The 26,184-nt window shown below is 45.9% G+C and overlaps 1 long non-coding RNA gene across 1 annotated transcript; it reads left to right on the top strand.

The window, feature by feature from the left end:
- Positions 1 to 430: 430 nt before the first annotated feature.
- Positions 431 to 4,223, top strand: LOC120953403 (uncharacterized). Its single transcript, XR_007451920.1, has 5 exons — positions 431 to 850; positions 911 to 1,235; positions 1,297 to 1,438; positions 1,564 to 3,918; positions 3,998 to 4,223. It is a non-coding gene; the product is annotated as an uncharacterized LOC120953403 (long non-coding RNA).
- Positions 4,224 to 26,184: the final 21,961 nt, after the last annotated feature.

The following is a 26,184-nucleotide window of genomic DNA, read 5'->3' as shown; positions in this document are numbered from 1 at the left end:
GATCGTTTTGTGCAGGTTACTACTGATTTGTTTAAAAGTGAACTAATTCATGGGACCTTTACGCAAAATTTCAGTTAAATACATTTGTCCCATAGTTCATTACATAATACATTACAAGGTTCATTCGTGTAGTTCGAGCAGTTCATTTCGTGCAGTTCAAATTAGTCAAGCAGTTTAATCTATAAAGTGTAGTTTAGTTCCTACCAATTCCTATGCGCTTTCTAATTTGAATTCATGTTCGAAATATTAGTTATATAAACTAAAATTCCAACAGATTACCATAAACATAAATTTAAGCAATAATATTTGCTCTCCTATCAAACGCAATGGAATCGTTACCGCGCGGCTACACGGTGGTGAAATATACAGCAAAATGAACTATTTGACAGGTGAAATGTCTGTCAGATAACGCATCACAGCAACCAGCTAATGTGCAATGTAAACAAATAACGTGTACAAATATCAACTAAATCCATAAAATGACTTAAATATTAAGTATTTCCGCAATTTTCAGTAAATAATTCATCATTTCTTCCAATTAGGAATTAGGAATGTTCTGCTTGAGAAGATGTTGTTTTTAAGTGAATTTCGAAAGTGGAAGTTGTATCTTTACCCCCAACCCTATAGCTGTGCCTGTCAGATGTAGCCGCGCGGTGAAACGTTGATCTGTGCAGCTTACTCTCTAGCGAGCAGTGTCACCACAAGCGCCAAACACAATCAGCAACCTTTGCCAAACCTACCGTAGGAAAGCCTGTAATTGGCCTTTACTATTAGCGATAGGTGATGATTGTAACGCCGTAGCAGTGTGAGAGAGTTGGGATCCTCGTTCACTTTTCACGCGGAAAACATTGTAAGAAATACATTATAATATCATAATTCCGAGCAACAATTACAATAACTCTTTTCACAGCACTACTTTAGAATCTGCACCAAGCTCCACTGTGATGAACCGTTGCACGTAATCAATTTCATTCAGCTTGGCAAGACACGATTGTTCCTTTGGACGGCTTCATCTACCCAACGGACCAAACCATCCTTCTAACCACTCGCTAGCGAAAACCATTTGCTACCATTTTGATCCATTAAACCAAAAAAAGAAAAAGAAACCCCTTTTTGTTCGCCTTATCGTGCACCCGTTCTCATCAATTCGGCACATTCTCCCGATTTGCTCGTTATATGCCACTCGTTCATTTGTCATTTGTGGTCGGAAAAAGCAAAAATACAACGTAAAAGAGGTACCATGCCACTGTCGTTGCCAAAGCAACATCTAATTTGCATACATTTTCACCGGCCCAGGGCATACACCTCCCCGTCTGAGCCTGCCGCCGTTCAATTGTTCGCTAATGATGGAGGTCGCCTAGATAGCGAGCAAAAGAAGAAGGCGAAGAAGACGAAGAAGAAGAGGACGAGTAAGAAGAAAGTAGCCGCCCCAAAAAAGGTAACGATGGGTAACCGTATGGAGCGCAAATCTCATTCAAAAGTAATCCAGTTGTTGATGTTGTTGTGCGGGCGTTTGTGTGCTGTGTTGGGTGCGTCCCGCGATGTTTTCTTTTTATTTCCCAGCCCCAGCGTACCCAGGATCGTGCCTGGTAAGGTTAGGTGTGCCACCCGGTGTCCGGAGGCGAGCTTTGGCGTTTTCGATTACGGAGCGGAAGTTTTGCTTTTGAATAATGCTGCTGGCTGCTGCTGCGACCTGGTTGTGATGTTGTGATAGCGGAGACCGGGAGGAGGTGTTTGGGAAAGCCGCCAACCGCCCCCCTCCCCCTCTCCCGCCCCCTTGGAGTACGGTGCAAAATTCGCATCGTCCCCGCGTTGGCCGTACGGCCGTGATAGCTAATCTGCGATTCGGGCACAATTTCCGTTCAATCAATGGTTCGCCAAAGCCACGGCAATCCACCTTTGGGGCACACGGTGTGCAGTGGCAGGAGATGTGTGTGTGTGCCACCGTTCGCCGGTCGTTAGATTAATCCTTCTTGAAGGTTTCGGGGTTTGTGGAAAAAAAATGAAGAAGGTAAACTGTGGAGCGGGCGAAGAGCATCCACCTTCAGCGGGATTGTGATAAGCAATTTTTGCTTTGATCCCACCACCCATTCCCAAAACCCATTGTAGCCGGGGCTGTGCACGCGGAAAGCAGCACTGAATCAATGAGTGAATTTTCCAATTTCACTGTAAGCGCGCGTGTGTTGCCTCGACACACCGGAAGGATAAAAATGCCTGTTTTTTTGTTGCTGTTGTTGGCTCCTTCCTACGCGTGCTTTATAAAGCCGTTTCCTGCACTTTCAACGCTGCTTTTCGGTATGGTGAAAGGAAAGCGGAGTTTCCCCTGTTACTGTATATACCGCGATATCGCGCAAAGTAAGTCACCAACAACGAGCGCGATGAACTCTGTGTGATCTTACAAACCTGGGCCACTTTACTGCGGCACGGTAATGATGGCATGAGCGTAATCACCGGTCGACAATCGATTTGTTCGGCTGTCCCGTGCTCAGGCAGTTTACAGCAGGAGAAAAAAAACGCATTTCTGCCAATAAGCTGCCTCTTTTGCTGCCGATTACGCTGTAATCTCGCACACTTTCCGGTGCGAAGGGTCCGCCAGGATGGTTGTTACGTTGCTCCACTTTCTCAGGGGTAATCGTTGTGTAAGCAAATCGTTTCGAATAAAGTGGACTATGAAATTATTTATATCGTTTTGAATGGATTAGGAACAAAACAAAAAACAAAACGGCTCTGCATGTACGGTGCCAGCTAATTCCTTTGAGATGTAGTATTCGCAAAAGGGAATGTGGAAGAATAATGGCAAAGTAGTATTATTATGATGGCACGTGTTGCTCAATTACTAAAGCATCTGCTCGAGTGTTAGGGTGTGTGTTGGTTGTAGCGTTGGTGGCGTCTGCTCCTTAAGAGATGGAATTAGATAGCTCAAGAGATGTTCAAGTGTAAGCGTAAGCCTTACAACGAAATTGGGGTCCTACTTAAAAGCCTTAACAAGCGCATATAAAACAAGTTCAATGTAGCAAACATGTTCAAAGAACAAAGCACGGTCAAGGCTGATGAACTGTTCTGGGTTCTTTGCTGTGGAGCTTTGCATTGATCAGTATTGTTGGTTGACAGTAATGTTAGAGAAAATTTTTAAATTTCCCACAGAGTTTGTATATGTTTTTGTAGAGCAAGATGAATACATAGTAAGCATTACTATTTAGTGTACAAGTTGCTTCATGTGTTGTCTGTACTAATTGCTAATTGCGAAAAGGAGTACGCAATTGAAGAATTTCAAGCTTAGCGCGGTTGCTGTGCGGATCAAGAGGAAAGACAATACATAAGAAACTGGCATACAATGTACGGTAGCGCTGGCATTTGATGCTTACTTCCTTCGATACGTTGGAGCACATTGTTTGAAAAAAATCAAACCCACATACACTCCTATGATCCTACACGTGCTTCCTAGTAATTGAACAATCGTAACAATCCTCCTAGATACGGGAAACATTCTGGGAATCCTGCAAGTGGACGAAAACTTCTGGAAGTGTATTTTTAGAGGTAAATCTTATACCTGAACTGAACGCTTTTAGACGAACTGTGGAATTGAATCAATGGGATTTCATCGTATCGTTGAAGTTGTTCTGGAAAAGAAGATGAACACACATGACCAGTTAGTTTGGAAAGAGTGGATTTTTTCGTGCTTATACTATTGTAATATGCTACAGTTGGCCTTTATAACGTTGTCAATTTGTTTCCGTCGAAGCGGACTTTCACTTGATGTAACTTTCAGAAGTCCGATTTATTTCAGTAACTTTAGACTTCATTTCACTTTACAAAATTCTCTTTATTTCTCTTCAGTATATACTTTCCGTTCAAGAATTTAGAAGAAGTAACCTTTTTCGTTCAGCGAATGTTTGGTGCATTCTACAGCGGCTTATGGTAAGATTAGAATTTCTTTTGTACTTGATATGTTTAGAATATGCTATGCTTAATGATTTCATCCTTATTTCATCGTTAGATCATGCAGTTAGTGATTCAGGATTCGGAAGATTCGAAGATTCAATTGACGAAGAAGATTCGTGGGAACGAAAGAAACCACGTATCTCTAATTTGGGAAGACGATTCACACAGTTTTCAGTCAAAATATAGCAAATGTTCGTGTAATGTAGCATTTAATGAGAAGTTATAGACACTAGATAAATTTTTCTGACTTGATATTGAATAAAGGTCCGCGTATCTCGGGGATCTGTACTAATCATGATGTAAGTACTGCAAAGTTAAATAATTTGGAGTAAAACAGAATGATCTTTTATTCCAGCTTTAACTAATTCCACCCCCCCCCCCCCTTCCCGCTGCAAACTAGAATAAAACGCTGTACTACATTGGGATTGGGATTCAAAGATTCGAATCTCATCCAGGATTGGGATTTGAAGATTCGAATCCCTTCTGAGATTCATTTTTCCCATCACTACATGCAGTGTGTTCAATATTCATTTGGCTCAGGTGTTCATTGTTCTTAATTCGAGCAGTTTATCTTTTTGGTTCGTCACCTACTTGAAATGTTCACGCGCTAGTGATCAGGGGTGTAGAAGCGTACATCACACTTTAGTACATCAAATCGTTGCATTTGTAGATATTTATATTAGCTCTTTCCCCACAATTTGTAGTTACATTTACCCTACTTTGCAAAAAAATCCGAACAAAAGAGATAAAAGATGTAGTATAAATCGAGGAGATAAGGACATTGAAGAAACCGACGAAAAAGGTAGAGCGACTGTTAATCAGTGCGAAGCGTACGCCACGAGCAAAATGTTAAGTAAAACACCTACCTACCAGCAACAGAACCCGCCCATTTCAAGCACATTACGAAGGCAAAGCGTCTCAAGAGCACAGACAAATGTAATGCAAAATATAGCACATGGAAGGCAATTGAAAGCAAAACGATCAATCGATGCTACTGACGGTAACACGGTGCCTCCCCGATTTGCCACCAACAGCCGCCAGCACGGGAAAAACCGCATGCCGGATACAGATACGGCCAACCACCCCCGAGCGTGACCGCGCTCGTCCCGACCGGAGATGCAGAATTATGCAAATTTAATCACAATCATCAAAAAATCGGCAAACCGTAGGCAAAAATTCATAATGACTTTGCTGCCGTGTCTCGGCAAGCGTCAGCGTGCGCGCAGGTGTGTACGTAAATCGAGGGCGATGGTGTGTGTGTGTGTGTGTGTGTGTGTGTTTCCGGCAGTCGATGCAGAGGCGTTGAATAAATTTTCCACCTCTTGGGTTGCTAGTCGCCTTCGATGTACTCCTGTATGATTCCTATGATGTTAATGTTGCTGCACTGCTTGAACCTTTTTTCCTGCTTGCGCGTGTGTGTGCGTGGTTTTTGTTTGTTCTCTACGAATGTGTCGATTTTGCCGGCCGACTGAGAGGCAAGGAATGTTTCTGACGTGGAGCTAGTTTCTTGAAGGCATAAAAGCATAACTTGATGACAAAGTGAGCCCGAGACAGAAGTGAAGTGGCCTCTCGGCCGCCGGCAGAACACGCTCGCTTTTATGCTAACTTTACCTGCGAAACCTGCGTCGTCTCGGCAAGGAGCGCGGGACGCGACCGTGGGATGGTTGGTACACACACACATACACTCGCTCGCACACAAACACACGTGTGGCAAGGGAGCATACCCGGTGAAAGGGAATAAATAATCCTTCCCTCGTGCGGCGGGGCATCAACCACCATCCGGGTTTCGGGGAAGGGTTGATTTATTGACAGGCCGCAGGAAGGCACTTTTTGCTCTTTCACCTTCCTTGAGGCGACGCGCGCGCGCTTGTACGTGTGTGTGTGTGTGTGTGTGTGTAGTTTGCTATTCTTTAGTCGTTTTTTCTCTTTCTCTGCTCTCGCTTTCCATCGTCTAGCGCTATCCCCGGGACGTACCGCGTGGTTTGGTGCGTTACTTTGTTCTTGCCCTGTCGCTGCAGTCGACATCTTTGAACAACTTCCGATGAAATGGAACGGGTCAACTCTTCCACATCCCCCCCCCCCCATGCCTGAACGCAAATGCAAAAGCAATCTGTAACAATCTTCTCCTGACTGCTGTAGCTTGTGCAAGTGTTTTGTGTTTTTGTGCAGCCTCCCTCGGAGTGAAAGGGTGTAGATCGGCGCCACACCTCTTCAGAGGGCTTTGTAAATGAGGAATCGTTGGCGGCAGATCAGGGCCGATGGGGCTTTGCTTTGCATTGTTTACAGTTAAGCAGCGTGCTAAGTGTTTACCAGGGCTTAAGCGACTGCGTCTTGCGTGCGGCTTTGTTGACTGTCCTCTGTGGCAGGACGAGAGGACGCAATGGGTCGAGATGTATTTGTGCAATCCATTCTATTGTGCAGCCGGTATTGTAATGAAGATGGTGGTTCCGGAGGATGAGGACTCACTTCAGCGTTCCGGGTGCATTATCCTGATTACACTTTGTACGATAATTGTGATGCCACGCCGATCAGAATTATGGAAAGGGTCATACTTTTTTTTTACGTTTAATAAAATTCCTCATCAAAATTGTGCTACATATAAGGGCAATTAATAAACCTCTTTGTGCATTGTGATCTGGATCTATTGTGGAGCTTATCAATAGACTCATAAACCAGTAGGGGAGGGCGGGGCAAAATGGGCATGTTAAGCTGATTAATGCATATTCATTTGATTTTTCCACCAAACACAGCTATTCTTACATTATTCTATGCCTCCACCATTTATCTGTGGATTAAACATACGAAGAAAAGTATAAAATAAAAGATGATGTTTCACGTGATATTATTTTGACACGTGGGGTTACTAATTTTTGATTAGCTGTTCAGAAGAGCCCTTCAAATTTGTTCAAAAATATATTGTCAAGATTAAAAAAAAACTTTTTAAACGTTTCAATCGATGAAATAGATTTTTTTTAGCTGTGCCTGTTATGATTGTTTTGACAAACCATAGCCTCATCAAGCGCCGTATGTTAAAACCAACCGCCCATTTGGCCCCAAGTGAAGCATTTGTAATTTTCTATGGTTCTTCATTTGTCATAATTCAACTTGTTTAGACAAGTTACGAATATTGATTTAATTTACGATAGAAATACGATATATTTTAAAATATGCCATGTAAAACTCTGGCATATCATGACTGGACAAACAACTGTAACATTACTTGAAGCTTCTTTTCGAATCGGTAAAAATTACATTATTTCTCTACATAATCTTAATTCGTTGACTGAACAGCTGACTTAACTGTTTTGATGATCGTTTATTTTAACATGAATGACCGACAAACGGACTCGTTTAAACCAAAATGCTTCGCGATACCGGCTAATGCTTAAATCAAGGGTGCCCATTTTGCTCCGCATGCTCATTTTGCCCCATTTCCCCCTAATAAGTGAATGACTCAGAACAATTTTGTGCTAAAGCTAGATCAAAGCATTGCTGAGATGCAATTAAAAGGCAAACACGGAATGAAGTAGTATAAAGTACACTTCCCTCCAAACTGTTGCAACACCTACCTTATTATTTTTTTCATACAAATGCGGCTTGAAAACAGCAAAACGATATTGTTATTATTGACTCACTTGAACTCATCGTAAGCCGTCGCCACTTTGGGAAGGCCAATGACATCCCTCCAAACAAGAAGAAACACATTTCCCGAGCAACGCTCCCTGGGACTGATCCGCTGCACGTGTAGTAACCATGGAGACGACCCGCTCCCATTGGTGGCTGCGATTAAGTATTGTTTCCCGTAAGCACAGGCAATACAAACACAAAAACATCGAACACTAGGAAACCGTTCAACCGATGATGGAAGCTTAAAATTTAAACCCCAACAGCGACAAGACGGCCAAGGGGGCAGGGCGCTTTTGCCGTTGCTGTCGCAGTCCATCCGAATTCGATTTCCGCGAAAAAGTCATTTGCATAAAAAAAAAATTGGCCTCTCGCTCGGAAACATCATTTCCCAACCCTCACTTTGACCGTGGGGGAGGAAGGTGGGAGATAGGGAGGGGATATCGCTTACCCTGCCCTGTTGTACGGGGCGGGAGTGTTTGGGGCGCGACCTAGAGCACGAATTTTAACCCGGACCTGGGCCACATAATCGATACATTGACCTACACCGCTCAACTTCCTTCCTATTTTCCCCCTAGCCATTGAATTTTGCATCTGTTTTCTGTGTGTGTGTGTGTGTGTGTGTCTTTCTCTCTCTCCCTTTTTACTCCATCCGCTTCATCGGCTGATTCGATTGAGTCCCGAAATCAAACCAAGATGGATGTCTGGCAGCTCTGAATGAGGGGGGTTATTTTTTACTCCATTACGGCGCGGGATAAGGAAGCGCAACAAGCGCTACACACCCAATCGGACGGGGGTTGTTTTTCCATCATCGGCACCGGGTTCCATTGCCGCGCACCCACCCTCGTGCGACCTGTGGCGGAAATGAGAGAAGAGCGATAAATAAATGCAAACGAACGTAAGACACCGCGAGGAGCATGATGGGGGTGGTGTTTTTTCTGGTGTGTTTTCAACGCCGTCAACATAAACCCTCGCCCAATGCTTCGCTTTCCATTAGAACGTTGAATCGGTTCAATCGGTTTATTGGGCGCTGTGTGTGTGTGTGTGTGCGGGTGTTTGGTTTTCGATTTTCGTCCCAGCCACCGAAGGCGTTTGCTTTCGACCGAGCGTCCGAACCGAAACCTTCCCTCAATGCCGTAGGGTGCCATTGGGCATGCGCGCGCTCGCCGTCGTGCTCGTCGTGTATCGTCCAAGTCCCCGCGCGCGAAAGCCAACGACGACGGATGCCACTGAAACCGTTCGACAAGCAGCAGGAAAGCTCGGAGCAGAGTGGAGCTTTTCAAACTCAACCGGTTCGAGCCAACAAAGCTGCGAAGGCAGCCGGGGGGGAAAAAGCGGGACAGCCGCCGCCGTATTGGCAGTGACCTCAATTCGGGTAGATGGGAGGAGAGGTATAAATAGAAAGATAGGTTAGGAATGCTACCGATCGCACACACCACTCCCACCGGGCGTCGCGAGCTAAAACACGGGATGAGCGCGACATACGCGACAGTCGGCGAAGAGAGGAGAGAGGCTCCCGAGCTGGCTGGTGAACGGCCAACGGTTGTGTGTTGCTGTCCGTGCGGTGACAGCGTGGCGGTGGGCCACACAGCCGCCAGCTCAATGGGTTTGGTTAAAGGAGCAAAAGAAGGGGACAAAAAACGCCATAGAAAACGAACGGTCGGGGTGTTGGAGCACGGCTTGTTGCGTTTTGTCTTTCGACGGCACTTTCGATGAATAGGAAATGCAATGAAAATGGTGGGCACAGCGCGCCTAGGGTCGGTGTAAGGCCGGGACAGGAGGGAAGTGTTGAATCGTGGAAACCCCCGGTAGAGTCAACACGCACTTGGGACCTGGGCGCTTGGGCGCTTCGATGCGTGCACGGGCCTCTCCCATCGCTCCGACGTTGCGTTGTTTCACTCGGTGTTGTACATTTGCGACGGAAAGAAAGAAGGACAAAAAAAAAGGCAACGCAACGGGCATGGGTAATGGGCATGCAAAAGGATGGCGGTCACGCTCGGCAAGCAAACATGAGTGGAAGAGCTGGTGCCGCTTGTATGCCGCTCGAGCGGACGGTGCCCATTATGCTGGCTAGTGGATTACTTATTCATGGTACAATTTACTTAACAAGTATTTCCACTATCAGCCCCTGCCCCGGCACCACCCCACGGAAGGGGTAGGGAAACACATACGTGTATGTGTGTGTGTGTGTGTATTTGTTGTTTTGTATGAGTACGCGCGTTCCCGTCGTTCTGTGTTTTACTGCATGCTTCACAGCTTTTACGCTGTCTATTTAGGGGCATTCATGATGCTTGATGCGCTATGGTTTGAGTAATTTCAACCGGGGAGAGAGAGAGAGAGAGAGAGAGAGAGAGAGAGAGAGAGAGAGAGAGAGAGAGAGAGAGGGAGCGCTCTATTTGTTGTATCAGCGAGTGACTTTTTGCTGGCTGGTTTGTTGTGTCCAAGTTAATTGGCTGGCACCAGCAAGAACGCAAATGAGGATAACTGGTTGGCAGTGAGGATTAGGTCGCTTGCAAGAAACGGTTTGCTCTCGAATGATGCTTTTGCGATAACAAGCGTGTGTTATAGTTTTATAGAAATGTGAAGTATTTGTTTGATAGCTAAACGAGCAAGTTGAAGAGTTCAAAACGCTTAATTTTAAGGCTTTTTGAGCTGCATTCTTGGTGGAAAAAGTAAGGACTTGAAATGTTACGCCTATGGAATGTGGTCTTTAGCACTTAATTTAGCCTTTACGATACCAAATCGGGTTGGCAAAGTCCAAATTTAGCCGCTAATGGAATGCGGAATTTTGGTCTTCGAAGGACTAACTTTGGACAGCTTGTGTCATGTGTTGTCCTTTTATGGGTCATTCAGCTTTTGAGCCGAAGTCAATATTGTTATTGATGATTTAAGTGTACCAATAGTGGTGCAATTTGTAGTGGTACAGTTGTGTTTTAATAAATTTGAAGTATAAAGCAGATAAAAATTTAAATATTTTAACACATAGCAATTTAAATATGTTATATCTTCCCAACCACAACCATTTTTACCATCATACTCTACAACTTTACAAAAAAATACAGATTTTTGTGACTTGTTCGTTGTACCTATAATTGTGCCATGGTTCCTGTGTGTTCCTATTGTGGTAGTAGTTAAAGATACGTGAAAAACTGGATATAATATCAACTTAGTTTTGACCCTGTTTTCATATTACCACCATAATACCGAATTTAACTGTGAGAAATGCATTATTTTGATTGATGAAATTATTGACTGTATTGCACTGTGTAATGACCAAAGTCAACCCAGATCTGGAAGGGTGCACTTGAATTGAAGTGGATTTTCACTCGGTTACATGTGCAAATGTTGCCCTTTGTTTGGTTAATTACTTACAGGAAATTAGAACTATAATGTTCTGTTTTACTGATTTTATCACTTTAACCACTATAGGAACATGCCCGCTTTGTTTACTTATAATGGCACTATGGTTAAAAAAAAACATTATTTAAAAATAAGAAAATAGGGCCTATATGTAATGAGTTTCAGTAAATCGGTAACATTGATAAAGATTGTGTTGAAAAAATAATAATTTCGTATTTATGTAGTCATTAACAGCGTTATTAGATATGTATATATTTTTTTTGTTAAATCCTGATGATTTTTCAAACAATGTAGAATCAAAATAGATTTATCAAAATAATCGATTTTTCAGTCACGATTTACCGGAATGGTATCATTAAACCATCTAAATCCTTTGCAAAATACCAGAGAAAGTTCAACACTAACCTCAATAACTGAGTTGCCTCTAGATGACTGTGTCTTCTTCTTCTTCTTGGCCTGCTCAATGAGCACGTCTCGTAGACATGGCCAGGTCGCCAATTCGTTTCCAGGAAACTCGGTCCTGGGCTGCAGTCCTCCAACCACGGTTGCATCCGATTTCCGACAGGTGCGACTCCACCTGATCCAGCCAGCGAGCTCGCTGTGCTCCTCTACGCCTCGTGCCGAACGGGTCGCTGACGAGCACCTTCCTGGTGGGGCATGAGTCCGGCATCCTCATCACGTGCCCCAGCCAGCGTATCCTTCCGGCTTTGATGACCGTCAGGATGTCTGCACCGCCAAACAGCTCAGCTAGCTCGTGGTTCATCCTCCTTCTCCACACGCCGTGCTCGCACACACCGCCAAAGATAGTCCTTAGCACCCGCCGTTCGAAAATGGCGAGTGCATTGGCGTCCTCCGTCAGTAAAGTCCAGGACTCGTACCCGTAGAGGACCACCGGACGTATCAGTGTGCGATATATCGCGCATTTCGTGTGTTGCTGGAGTCTTCTGGATCGCAGGAGTTTGTGGAGCCCGTAGTAGGCACGATTTCCCTGAACAATGCGCCTTCGGATTTCGCTGCTTACGTTGTTGTCCGAAGTTACGATCGTGCCAAGGTAGCAGAACTCCTCTACCACCTCGAGATCGTCGCCGTCAACTGATACTCTGCTTCCGAGTCGGGCTCTATCACGGTCAGAGCCCCCGGCAAGCAGGTACTTTGTCTTCGTCGCATTGATCCTCAATCCAATCCTAGCGGCTTCGCGTTTCAGTCGGGTGTACGCCTCGCACACCGCCGCAGATGTTCGCCCGATGATGTCGATGTCATCCGCGAAGCCAAGGAATTGGAGAGTTCGGGTGAAAATCGTGCCCCGGATGTCGAAGCCCGCGCTTCGCATGACACCTTCCAGAGCGATGTTGAACAGCAAACAGGAGAGTCCATCCCCTTGCCTCAGACCCCGGTGAGATTCGAACGCTTCTGACAGCATGTTTCTCACTCTCACCTTGCACTGCACCCCGTCCATAGTGGCCCGCAACAGTCGTACCAGCTTCCCAGGGAATCTGTGCTGCTGCATGGTGTTCCATAGTTCGGTCCGATCTATGGTATCGTATGCCGCCTTGAAGTCGATGAACAGGTGGTGCGTAGGGATCTGGTGCTCTCGGCATTTCTGGAGGATTTGCCGTAGAGTAAAGATTTGGTCGGTAGTTGATTTGCCTCCAACAAATCCAGCTTGATAGCTGCCGACGAAATCTGTAGCAAGAGGCGAAAGTCTGCAGAAGAGTATTCGGGACAGGATCTTGTAGGCAGCATTCAGGACTGTGATGGCCCGGAAGTTAGCACAGTCCAGCCTGTCGCCCTTTTTGTACACTGGGTGTATGACACCCAGTTTCCACTCGTCCGGTAGTTCTTCCTGATCCCAAATCCTAACAATCAGCCGATGCATGATGACGGCAAGCCTCTCCGGACCCATCTTGAACAGTTCGGCCACCAGACCATCGCTGCCAGCTGACTTGTTACATTTCAGCTGTTTGATGGCGCTGATGACTTCGTCCAAAGATGGCGGGGGCACTTCGTCATTGTCATGCTGGCTGTCGTAGGGTTGCTCTCCTCTGCTTCCTGCGTCTGCTCTGGTATCTGCTCCGTTCAGGTGTCTGTCGAAGTAGCACTTCCATCTGTCGATCACCTCTCGCTCGTCCGACAGGATATCTCCCTCCTCACTGCGGCATATAGCGGTCATGGGAGTAAAACCGCTCCGTGCCGCATTCAGCATCCTGTAGAACTTACGAGTTTCCCCCGACTGGGATAGCTGCTGCATGAGTTGCTCGTCCGACTCTTCGAAGCCGCGCCTCTTGTCCTGGAAGAGTAGGGTCTGCTGCCTTCTCAGTCGTCTGTAGTCTTCCACGTTCTGCCGGGTCTCGCGCTGGAGCATGCGGGTCCGCGCGGCGTTCTTCTCGGAGAGTGCTCGCCTGCACTCATCATCAAACCATTCCTTCCTCTGGTTATGGGTCACGCGGCCAATTGTTCGCTCGGCCGTGCTGCTGATGGCTTGCTCCACCATGCGCCAGTGGTCATTGAGAGACATCGCCTCGGTAGTGGTGTCCTCCGGCAGCGCTTCCCCAAGCGCGATTGCGAAGTCCCTCGCCACAACAGCTTGTTTCAGCCGGTCTGTGTTGAGCCTTGGGGTGGGCTGATAGCGCAGTTTGTTGGCCACGCACAGTTTCTGGCGTAACTTAACCATAACCAAAAAATGGTCTGAGTCGACGTTTGCTCCTCTATAGGTCCTTACGTCGATTATGTCCGAGAAGTGCCTTCCATCGATGAGAACGTGGTCGATCTGGGAAAGTGTTTGCTGCGGTGATCTCCAGGTGTAACTGAAGCGAGGTGCGTGCTGGAAGAAGGTGCTGCGAATGTTCATGTGCTTGGAGGAGGCGAAGTTTACGAGCCGAAGCCCGTTGTCGTTGGTCAGCCGGTGGGCACTGAAACTTCCTATCGTCGGTTTAAATGCCTCCTCCCGTCCGACCTGAGCATTAAAATCCCCGATGACAATTTTAACGTCGTGTTGTGGACAGCGGTCGTACTCCCTCTCCAACTGCGTATAATAATTGTCTTTATCGTCATCGGTGCTTCCAAGGTGCGGACTATGCACATTTATGATGCTCAGGTTGAAGAACCTGCCACGAATCCTCAACCTGCACATCCGTTCATTGATCGGCCACCACCCGATCACTCGCTTTCGCATCTCACCTATGACCAGGAACGCCGTACCGAGTTCATGCTTTTCACCACCGCTTTGGTAGATCGTGCAATCGCTACGATAGGGGCGCTCCGTCACTCCTTTCCAGCGCGTCTCCTGAAGTGCTACTATTCCGAAGCCACGGGCCCTCACCTCGTCCGAAAGAATGCGGGTACTTCCGGGTGCTGTGAGAGATCTGCAGTTCCATGTTCCGAGTTTCCAATCGTTTGCCTTGTTCGGTTGCGTGGGTCGGTATCGGTTGGTCCGGTTCGAAATTCTTTGGTTTCCTTTCGTTGCGTTTATGTTTTTCCAGGGGTGGCTTGCAAGGCCTCTCCCCTAACCTCCAGTATCGTCGTAGGGCCTACGCATCCTAGCTGATTAAAGTCCCGTAGGATGCCAGGACAGAAGGGGCAACCAGCCGCCCCTAACATGGAGAACAGACGCTGGTCATCCCCCCCCCGCTCAATTTAGCCATATAGCCCATCTTCCCAAGGGGTTGGGTTTCCCCGTATACCCAAGCTCAGATATTTGGAGAAATATGTTACCGTTCTGTACGCCGTGGACGTATTGAGTCGGAGTAGGGTATGGAGATCCTATATTAGCCTTCGAGAGGCGTCAGACCATACCCGTATCAGTGCGGTATTGCTACAAACACTGACAACAGAACTGTGTATAACTGTGTATAAGATGACTGTATATAACGTATTTTATACATCTATATTACAATTGATATGTCAAATTGGAGTGTTTCAATGAAGTCTTCTGGATAAAGTGTTTCCATGTATAAATAATGCCGTTTTAATACAGCATTAAAAATCTCAATAAAAAGATTGAATTAGAGACATTTGTATTAAGGCTCTCGTTTTAAGGCCAAACCTCTAGATAGTTTATCATGAATAGAGGCAAACATTGCTGACTAAAAGATACAAAATAGGAATTTCAGTGACAAAAATTGAAGTATTCAATCGAAAGCTAACATCGTATAGCTGAAATTTAGCGGCAGCGACGGTAAAACTAGCGCAACTTCCAGCGTGATGGCTTTGGAAGGATTGCTAGGGAGCTCTTGTTGTGCTCAAAAACCAAAAGAACGTGGAATCATTTTTAATCATCCCCCCGCAAGCTATGTCACAGAGACAGGCACAGACACAGCTACCATTACCATTACCAAGTGTGCCACGGGCGCATCAGCTGATCCCGCATCAGTGCCGTCCCATTGCCGTGCCGTTTCTTTGCCGCAAATATGCAAAGTTTGCCATCCCTTCCTCCACGGTTCGGGAAGCGCGATCCAGTGGCACTGGTCGGTGACAGTGATTTGCAACCTCGTTCGATGAGTAAAGTACCAAGCGCAGCGCGGGTCCACGGCCCCGGTTGTCTGGTTGTGCATTCTTCCTTCCCGACGCATTACCATCCTGCCAATTCCATCGCTTTCTAGTTAAATGAAACTAATAGGAGCAAATGGGCTCATCCGGGCTTTGGTTCGCTTCACCTTTCCGATCCGGTTACGTCGCAGCAGGCCACACAGTATGTGGTCGGTTAAAAGTTGGCCAGTTGGGGTTGCTGGCAGCTAGGTGGGAAGGAAAAGGACAGGCAGGCAGAAGGAGGATGAACACAAACAGGAGAGTAGGTAAAAAAATGGATGAAAAGTTGAACAAGAAACTTCTCGTTTCCCTTTTGCTCATCCGGCTGCTACCCCTGTGGGGGGACGGGGGGACGGCTGTCCATCGGAACCAGCGGGTGGGAGTCGTCAGGTGAGATCAAAACAGTTTTGCGCTGCAATCTCATCTCAGCCAATTGCCACCGTAATCAGTGAGTTCCATTAGCCTGTCAGTCGTCGTCGGCCCGCCTTTCGGGTAAGGTGGGTCGCACACGGAAACTGCTGGTACCGGCGTGGGTCCCTGGGTGAGCAAAACCTCTTAAAAGCTCTCTGACCGCCATCAGACCGCCATCAGCAGCACTTAAACTCCCAGAACCACACCGTACCGTCGGGTGGTGCCGGGCAGGAGACACCCATCTATCCCCCGCCGGGAAAAAGCTCAGGAAGACTGTACAACTGACGAGAGACGAGAAAGGTGAGGTGGTAAAGCAAGAGTTGTGGAGTATCGGAAGCAGAACTTTTTCTTCTTGCAGCTTACATCCGAGAAATGGTGTCTCGGTCGTATCCCCGCTTGCTTGCGATGAGGCAACGACGACGGGGTACCTTTGTTGGGATGGGAAGAAGTGTCCCATCAAAAGAAAACAGCTTTTGAAATGGGGGGGGGGGGGGGGGCTTTTGAAACGTTTTTGTGTGTGCGTGCATTACAAACCCAGCGGATTCTTTACCTCCGCCATGAGCAAGCAATCGTACGCCGAAGCGTAAAGGTGGCAATACCTGTTGAGCAGGGTGTAAAGGGCTGGTTGCACGGGCTGGACAATAGTACGGCTTTTCCGTCGAGCGGAAAAACGGTGTGAAAGTGCCCATTTGTGTGACCATTACGTGGGAGAAATTATTATGTGTGTCCGGGTGTGCTTTTCTGCTTGCTCTCTTTAACTATGTTGAGCAGTGTGTGGTAAACGTCCCTTCGCTTGGTCTGGAAAATTGGTATGACGGAACGGGAATAAAGGTGGATTGGAGACTAAGGCGCAAAAATTAAGCTTACGGTCAGTTATCGGTAGGAATGGAAATACATTTGATGCGTTTAATGTCTCTGTTGTCTGATGAGGAACTATTCAGAATGTGCAGCTATTCCTGTACAGTATCTTAAAAAAAAAAACATTCGTAACATGACACAACAGAAGAGGATTTTAGATCAGGTTCTTTGTGCGCTCCTCAAACAAAGTGAAATGTATGATTGTATTGATGTCGATCTTTAAGGTTTCATTTTGTAGTTAAACTATTTTTCAGCTTTCTTCATGATTTATATATTGTTTTACAGGTTTTATACCAGATTCCTTTCTAGTATTGTCCTATCCTATCGGGAGCCATTTAAGTCAATCCAGATACCGCTGATGTTATACACCAGGAGTCTCCAAACTACAGCCCGCGGGCCGCATGCGGCCCTCAAGAGCTTATAATGCGGCCCACGATGACTTTGCCAGAGTTAAAATAAATATTACGTTATTTTGACTTTTACAAATAAAATTGTATTTTTTACTTTTCTTAGACAAAAATCAAACTTTAGTAACTCGAAGCTGTACAAGTATCGTTAGTATATTGTTATAAAAACGAGATTTAAACGTTCACTCATCAGCTAAAAGTAGCGTCATATGGCCCTCAACATAGTTATTTTTGAACCAATGCGGCCCGCGAGCTGAAAAGTTTGGAGGCCCCTGGTATACACCGATGATATGAAGATCATTGATCTACGGATTTCCTGTATAGAATAATCGAGAATATCGAGAATCGAGAATCTCTCTTATATTGAGCTGGCGACTAAGAACCTTGGATTGATCTCTCAGATATACGAGGTGTTAGGATACCCCAAAAGGAACTCAGCTTTCTATGGTAAACGCGTGAAGTGACAAGTCGTTAGTGGAAGATTAGAACAGAAATCACGATTATCCGGGCTCGCTTGATCACTCTCTTGATCGGTGAACACCAGAATAAGCGGACGAGTTTTTAAACCCTACCCTCCGAAACGAAGTTGAAGGTTGTAAACAATCCGAACGTCATTGTTTACCGGGACCCGCAACACCAAGCAAAGACATTACTCAGCGCATCAGCGGCCCTACTAACAAATGTAAACATTCGTAGAGGCGACGTACGGATAGAAGAACGCACATTGGGAGGACGGCCAAAACTCTCCTATCTCGGGTCAAAGGTCAGTACCATCTACAGCTGGGGATGCTGACTGCCAACCCCTGTGGCCTGAGAAAGTAGTTCACCTCAGAGAATTTGTCGCGGCGGACAAAGCCGGGACTTTATTGCACCTTTATAGTGCCCAATACTCACGTATGCCTCTGAGAACTGGTCACTGTCCAAATCTGACGAAACCCTCCTAGCCGCATTCGACAGGAAGATGCTCAGAAGGATTTTTGATCCTATCTATGAGCTTATCGACTAGCCGATGAAATTGAAATAGTTTTGATGAATTTGCTATCCAAATGCGATCCAAAAGTCTGCAATCTGTCAAACAGCAATAATAAGGTTACTGTTAGTTATTTTTGAGCCTTGTATTTATTTCGAGATGTTCATGATGGTGACCTTTAATAAATTATGAAAACATTTGATGTTTACTACTCCGAAATGTGCAACCAATTTCATGCAACCAACAGCAGAAGCAAGCTCCCTTCTCTCGCATGCGGCAGGCAAACAAATCTCCCCCGCCGAACAAAGTGCCATCGAATCTCGTGCCGGAATTTGGCAAAACAACATCAAAGACAAAGGGAGAGAGAGAGAGGGAGAGAGCTGTTTGTGCATTAAAATTAGCGGTGTGCGCTGGAGGGAAAATAAACACCTAACGAAGCGCGTATCCTCGTAATGGAGGTTTGCAGCATTGGTGATTGCGGTCGTGAAAGTCAAAGTACCAATTACACCCCATTACGGAGCGGCCCGGCCACCGCCCGGAGCTAGCTTTCGTGCACGTGGTGCTGAGGCGAAACCGGGCGGAAACAGTTGCGTTCGGGTGTGCCGTCAAGCATAGCTGTGGTGCCTGTGAGTGATGGTACGAGCGCGCAATGGTTCGGGTGTGCTTCCTGCACACCGTCAAGCGTTTGTGAATGTGGATTTCCGAAATTGAATTGGCAGGTTGTGTAAACCGGCAAAGTTTTCGCGAAAGCTTCCGCGAGCGAACTCCCGGAATCGGTGGAATGTGCGTACGCCGCCGGCGTACTTACGCACTGGTTCGAGTTGCGGGCTTGCAACACTCCTGGCCATGCGCTGGACGTGGAGTGCCGGGCTGCAATGCGAACGTCGGATGGAGGGATGTGCAACTGTACAGCTCGATGAGCGTTAATAGCTTTTAGGTTTTAATATTTAATTCGTTCCTAAAAAGAACACGAGCTCATCGTGGCCGCTGCACGTTGTGCTTTTCTACCACTGTACGGGTGTAAGGGAAAATTAACGAATGTAAAAGAACAAAAAAAAAAAACACATTACCAAAGTTCCCACAAGCGAGCTAGCTGCTCGGGCAGACTAACTCATGTACAATTGAGTTTCATCACGGCTGGGGAGGAGAGTTACGACATCACACAGAAAACGCTCTGCCACTCTGGCCTTATCACACTTGTAACAGAACGGCTGCGTGCACAAGTTTTATATTCAATTTAGTTTCCATTGCTCCTGCTGGAAATGTTCATTGCTTAACTTCGGTTCAATTTCATTTAACTCCGTATCAGCTTACCTCCAACTCGGGGTCGATTCAGGCGGTGACGGGTTTTCTCCGCACCGGTATGTGTTTGTGTGTGTGTGTGTGTGACCCTCGCAGACCGGCGAGTCCATAATGGAACATAATTCTTCTGCCGTGACATTCTTATCCCACAATTGGGACCTTAGACACACACACACGCGCGCACACACAAACAAACACATAGTGTGTCTCTCATACGTACTTTCCATCTTTGGATATCGGCTTGCGCGCGAGCGTGAGCAGCGAGCAACATTAAAACACATACAAATTTTGTTTCTCACTTAGTTTCATCTGAGCTGCCACGTCCCAAGTTTGGGTTTGAGTTTCCAATGTTTTTTGTTGCTGTTGCTTTTGTTGCGTTCCTCTGAAACAACTGAGGGAAGGTAAAGTGCGCAGCGTGGCGAGGGTTCACCCGAAAGTAGACAATTTGTTCTGGCGCAAGTTCATCCCGCGAAGAAGATAAAGCGACACCGGTCTTCTTCTTGTGGTGCTTTCCTTCCACATCCATGCACTGTTTTTTTGTCTCCCCAGTTTCGTGGTCGAAGGACCAAAAGTACAGAATTACGACAAGTATGGGTGGGCTCCCGAGGGTTCTTTCTCTCTCTCTCTCTCTCTCTCTCTCTCTCTCTCTCTCTCTCTTGCTCCTCGTACACGCCCGGGCGAGCAACGAATGACACTCGAAGCACCCATAAAACCTAGTGTGATTCGGTGTGGCCGAAATAAACTTCTGGCGCAAGGTGCTCCTCTGGTAGGAAGGGAAAGCAGGGCTGCTCGGTACATGTTTTGCACGATGGACGACACTAGGTCGGTTGTGATGGTGTGTGTATGTGAGTGAGTGTGAGTAGGAGGTTAGCGAAACGAGGGCATAAACAAGCACCAAGAAACGGTTTCATATTTAGATCCCGCTGCAGGGTGCGGTGGTGGGTAACGAAAATTCCCAGTTATTTCCCAGAAGAGCTATACACACGGCTTGGGTTGACTCCTTCTGGTGTGGCATCGCGGGCGAAGGTGATGACATTTTCGCACTTGAGCAAACGGTCGCAACCCCGGAGGGGTCATAGGTGGCGCGTGCGGTTCAACCGTGTACCGTCCGTACCGCCTGTCTGCCGCGTTTATTCATTTAGGACGGTGTCAGGATTTTTCCCCCCACCTAGTTGCCGCTGCTTCCGCCGCTCCCCCCAGGGGTGCAAAGACTAATCGAATGTAGACGAGAGACGGAGAGAGAGAGAGAGAGAGAGAGAGAGAGAGAGAGAGAGAGAGAGAGAGAGCGAGAAAGAGCGAGATACAGATACCGAATGAGCGGGGAAAAAAAGGGGCAGCTAAACAGTCCCTTTTCGGTATGCTTTCTCGCGCTGTTCCAAAATCTGCAATTTAGTAGAGCCTCCCCATGACGCTTCCGAGGACACCGGAAGCAGGGTCACCAAATGCATCACCGATGAATTCGGCACGCTAGCCGAAGTGTTTGTGGAATATAAAGCGAACTGATGGTACAGCTCCAAAGAGTTCTCTTTCAATTTATTGAATTGTTTTAGTGAGTCAGAAATTAGTCGTGTTTAAGAATTTTATAAGTATGTCTTACATTACAAAAAAAAACCTTGCCACGGCTGTACGGGTGGAAAGATAGTGTTTGTTGGGTCACAAAATGCAAGAATCGCAAGATAAAACATAAAGTAAAGCATCCAACAAACTCAGCTTTTCTAGTCATTTCATGAATTGATCGTAACTACTCGAAAGCGCCTGATGATATGCAATTCGCCCAACAAAATGTAGCTAATATATCGTATCTGGTCATGATAAAAGTGATACATTGCTTGTGCGCCCTCCAAAGCTACCGAATCCTCTCTTCCAATGACTTTTCAACCAGCCCGGGCACTGGTTTTGAGCGTCCCATGGTTTCATGCCACGGAATATGAGTGGTTATCCGCACCTAGCGAATTTAGACAGGGCTACCAGGAAGGCGCAAAAAAAAAACATCTCTCCCCCAAAACCACACTAAGGAACTTGTGAACAAAAACAAAAAAAAAAAACGGCAAAAAAGAAAAGCGTCAGCACACAAGGACACGTGAGTTAAAATACTGCCGGTATTGCATTAATATGAGTTATGAAACCGGTGACGATGTCGACGCGAAACGTTGACGTACCGCTTGGACCGGTTGGTTGCAGTAATTTCGCCCCGCCCTTCCTGTTTTGCCACCGCTCATTTCCCAGTCCGTGGGCCCGTGGAGAGTCGTAAAAAAGAGCATTATGATTTAATATGAGCAACGAAGGCTTGTGGGAGGGGGTACCGCTGTTGCGGTTTCCTTGCCCGGCTCGGCTCGGCTAGTAGTGTAGAATGCGATGTGTAGCCCGCTAGTAGGGTGGCTTAAGGAGTGCAGGTGATTTCTTGCGGGCTGGCAAGCGTGTCGCAAGGAAGTGTCTTTATCGGCAGTACTTGGAGTGTTCGGGTGTGAGCTTTGCTTTTTTGGCGTGATTTTTTTTATCGGGTGTCGCTTAAGCAGGGGAAGTCGTGTAAGCGCCCGGCGGAGCTGTCTGCAGATGGATCAATTGCAGTGCAGATGGATGATGCGTGACTGGGTTACTGAAGGGGAAAGATTAAATCTCAAGTTGGTTGTAAGAGTTGTCGGGAAGGTTGGTTGACTGTTCTTTGCTACAAAGTAGTTCCAGGAGCCAATCTAATCTTTTCCTGCTTCCAGGTTTGTCCAGTAAATGTTGTAATATGCTTCAATAACAGTAACTAAAATGAGCATGTTATATCTGTTCAGATCATGATTGTTCTCAAGTAAGAATTTGCTTAAGCCTTTGGTAAGCTAAACATTACACGAAAAGCAGCCCAGGGCAAGAAACGTGCAATTTATTGTCCTGTTCGGTTTACAAATGCACTCACCAGTCTATTTCTTACCGCTTTGGCAAGGCTAGGCAGGGCAATAGGGATCGTACCTCCGTTTCCGGAAGCACCGTTTGCCAACACAAATCGCAACTAAAGGCCACCCTAGCAGGCTACAAAGCAACCGTATGAATGCGCTCGCCAACGCTGACTGCCTGGCGAGTGATTTTATGATGCATGTTTATTAAACTTTATCCTCCCTGGGCTTGCCTTGGCATGGTGGGTTGTATTTTTGGTGGTAGCGATGTTGGTTTTAGCGTATGGTAAAGGTGAAATTTAATGGGATATAAGGTCCAATTTATAATAGCACCTTTCGTCGTTGCTCTGCTTGCCTGCCGTGTTCACGATGGGGTGAATAGGGCATAGGGTGTTATAAATTTGGAGCTGTATTTTTTTTTTCAATTTACCTCGCATCATAATTCCACACACTCATATGGGCAAAATATCAGCAGAAAATGGGTAGAACGAAGGGGTAGAACAAATCCCGCGCATTACTTCGAAGGTGCTGTAGTGTAACCAGCGGTCCCCTCGATGCTTCTCAATGTTAAGCAAAAATAACACTCCATTTGCCCTTCGGTAAGCAAGGGATTGAATCGTTCCGGGGAGGGCCCGTACAAGGTAGTTTGGGTCATCCTTTATCAAACGAAACGGTGGTCGTGAATGTGGTTGGATCGTGAAGTGAGAATTTGATGACTACCAATTGAGACGCTTTTAGGGACAGCGCATAGTGTTTCCGTAACAGGGCAAATAAGGAAAAAAGGCCGCTTAAACTCTCCCCGCCCCCCCCCCCCTTTTGTTCCCACATATAGAACGATTACTTTCACACAAGCTCGTAGCTTATCACATGGAACTTCGATTCATAACGAACAAGTGTGTGTGTGCGTAGTCGCTACGCTATTCTTCATGCGCAGTTTTTTTTGTAAATATTTTCCCGCGCCTGCAGACGGGTCGAGTCCACGGGTTTAAAGAATAAAAGGGAAACGTTTACCCGCTCAATAGTGTGATGAATGAAAGCAAAAAAAAAAGGGAAAAAACACCCCCGCTATGAGCGATTCACTTAAAAAAAAAACAGATAAATTGTGCACAGACTTCCGCTGCCGGCATCATTTTAACATCTCCTTCCCAGATTGCACCTAAAACTGCCGTACCAAACCTAAAAAAGAAAAAAAAGAAAAACGGCCTGCAAAGCTTTTATTTGTTCAGCAGCTTAGTGCGAGCGGTCGACCGTACGCTCTGACCTCGCGTGGCCCATCCCAGCAGGACCGTGCATGGGATGGGAAAGGCAAACCTTGTGGGCTAAGTGATAACTAGCGCGAGGGTATGGAGTTTCCCATGAACAGCTCAAAAATCCCACCACGACAGGAAGGTTCCTGGGGGAGATGGAATCAAAAACCGGGACTGTTAGAGGAAAACAAAAAATAGCCCAGCAGGCTGCAGGGACGGTAAAAGAAAACTTCATATCAGGGTCGGCTTAGGGAAAGTTATTTTTCACACATGCTGTTTATTGTCGGTTGTTGCTAGGTAGATTTTTTCAATGCCTTTTTTGTACGCGTGTAGGGTTTTATACCTTTCCCTCGATTGTATCATCTTACACTTGTTTTTTTCTTCTCAATGGCAGGTTCAGAGGCTTTATTAGGTTTGGGGGTCGGTGTTTTGGTTACTGATCCATTATGATGGAGGCGCATGGTCGTTCGTTGGAAAATGTAGATTTTGTTCGTCTGGGGTTTTGTTGTGTAATATTGAATGATCGGGCTGATGCGTAACCTCTATAAATTTTTTGATGATTATTTAAATAAGATTTACAGATAGTTTACTTGGTTGAGAAGGCTTCACTGATTGATTGACGGAAGCGCAGTATGGCGGCACGGTCTATTTGGGGATCGAACCCATGACGGGCATGTTGTTAAGTCGTACGAGTTGACGGCTGTACTACGAGACCGGAATCATTACTAGCAATGGTAATATTTGTTATGCATTTAAAAAAATGCAAAAAAAAAATATGTTTGGTTGTATTAGCTTGCTCAATTGCAGCTTGATAAATAGTAAGTCGCCTTGAAGGTTTTTATTTACTACTTCAAAGTTAGCGCCTAAAAATTTCTTCTATTTCTTTCAGAAAAGTTTTGTATTTTAGCGTGTATAATAACTCTCTCCATAGGTAAAAAAATGACCAAAACCAGATGAAGGAGGTCGTTATACACGGGTATTATCTTTTCAATTGCAATCCAATGCCAATTTTGCAAATTATAACAATAAGGATGACATAATTGACAATTCGTTTGAAAAGAACGGCAAGGAAAACGGTAAGGAAACTGAAATGTATGTTTCTGGTTTGTAATTGAAAGGGTTCCATCTCAACGGTGATTATGAATGTGAAGAGTAAAAGCTACGGATGAAACATCTGATTAGTTGCTCATCCATACGATGTATCTTGCACCCGTTACAGTGTTTGATATAACGCATTTGCTTCATTGATCGTTGCAACAGTTGCACTACTTCGGGATGGCTTCCCGATGGCATACACAAAAATGTGTGCTTTTGCTCGCGCCCCTGTGCTTAGTGAATCCTCGTGAGAATGGTAAAAGTTTGTTTTTCGAAAGACATTTTTTTCTTAGTGGATTCCCGATTACTTCAAGCCGAATGAAACGCGGCACCGATGCAGGCACCTCCCAAATGGGACTCAACATTTGTTTTAGCTTTTCTCGTCCACATCATCCTGTATGCCAGTTCTCATTGGTGTGGATAAAAATTGTTGAACCGTAAGTAGCAGAAGGTAAGCAGTACATTGTTTCGATCTATGTACAGTGAGAATGTAACTCGGATGTGCTCGGTGTTAACGGATATTACCTTACTTACAAAAACCTCCGACCCAAGAGTGTTAGCAACGAGGGACGATACCTTCAAGGGTAAAATGTATTCAGAAAAATTAGCTGAATAATTATGAATGCATTGTACACGCTGCAAATCGGGATGAAGTTTGGACGGAAAAATGTAGGATGAACCTGCATTCAAGACGAGGTAAACAGCACAAGCACAATGTATTTTTGTTGGTAACAATACTTCATCATTCTATTCTAGTTATCTCTCTCTCTCTCTCTCTTGTTTGCCTGATCACGATAGATCACGTCGTCGGGACATGGCCCGGTATCGTTCCGTTAGGATGGCCAATTAGAACTAGTTGGCAGGGAATGCTTCTTTTGTGATTTATGCACAAAAGATTCATACACAGTGTGTGGCAAATTGTGCATTGGCTATGAAGTAACTCAGGAAATCACAGAAAAACATAATTGTCAAGGTAAAGTGAACATGAGAGATACGAATTCGAAGGGATTGGTGGCCAACGCTGTAATGCGATGGAAATGACAAGCCCTTGGGATCTTAGCGCAAAAGCTTTAGTTTTGAGCTGCTACGCCCAAGTACGACTAAATAGCAGGCCAGAATAGTTCGCAGCAGGCCTACCGTCACTAGGTGCGCACGATTGATTGACACAATTTTAATGATGACACAATTATGATGAATGTTTTCGCCCGCTAGCACACGTGCACCCGCATTGGATGCGCATCCTGCCTATGCCTGTCGGTTTGGTGGAACGGCTAGCAAGTACACATGTTCACCTCTTTCAAGGGAGGGAGAGGAATATAGGGAGCCAACAGCAGGTCAGAAGTCCATAAACGACACCCGGTTGTGTGAGGTTTGCTGCCTGGTTCGGCATTTGTTGTCGCTGTTGTTGAGGCTGTTGGAAGCATGATTAATATACGGCGTAATTTTGTTGAATTTTTCATCTCCAACAGGAGGCGAAGAGAAAGAAAGAGAGAGAGAGAGAGAGAGAGAGAGAGAGAGAGAGAGAGAGAGAGAGAGAGAGATAGAGAGACCGAAGTGCCAATGCA

This window comes from Anopheles coluzzii, chromosome 2 (assembly GCF_943734685.1).
Source record: "Anopheles coluzzii chromosome 2, AcolN3, whole genome shotgun sequence".
NCBI lineage: Eukaryota > Metazoa > Arthropoda > Insecta > Diptera > Culicidae > Anopheles > Anopheles coluzzii.
Note: the sequence above shows the minus strand (reverse complement) of the source record. Positions and strands in the feature narration are given on the sequence as shown.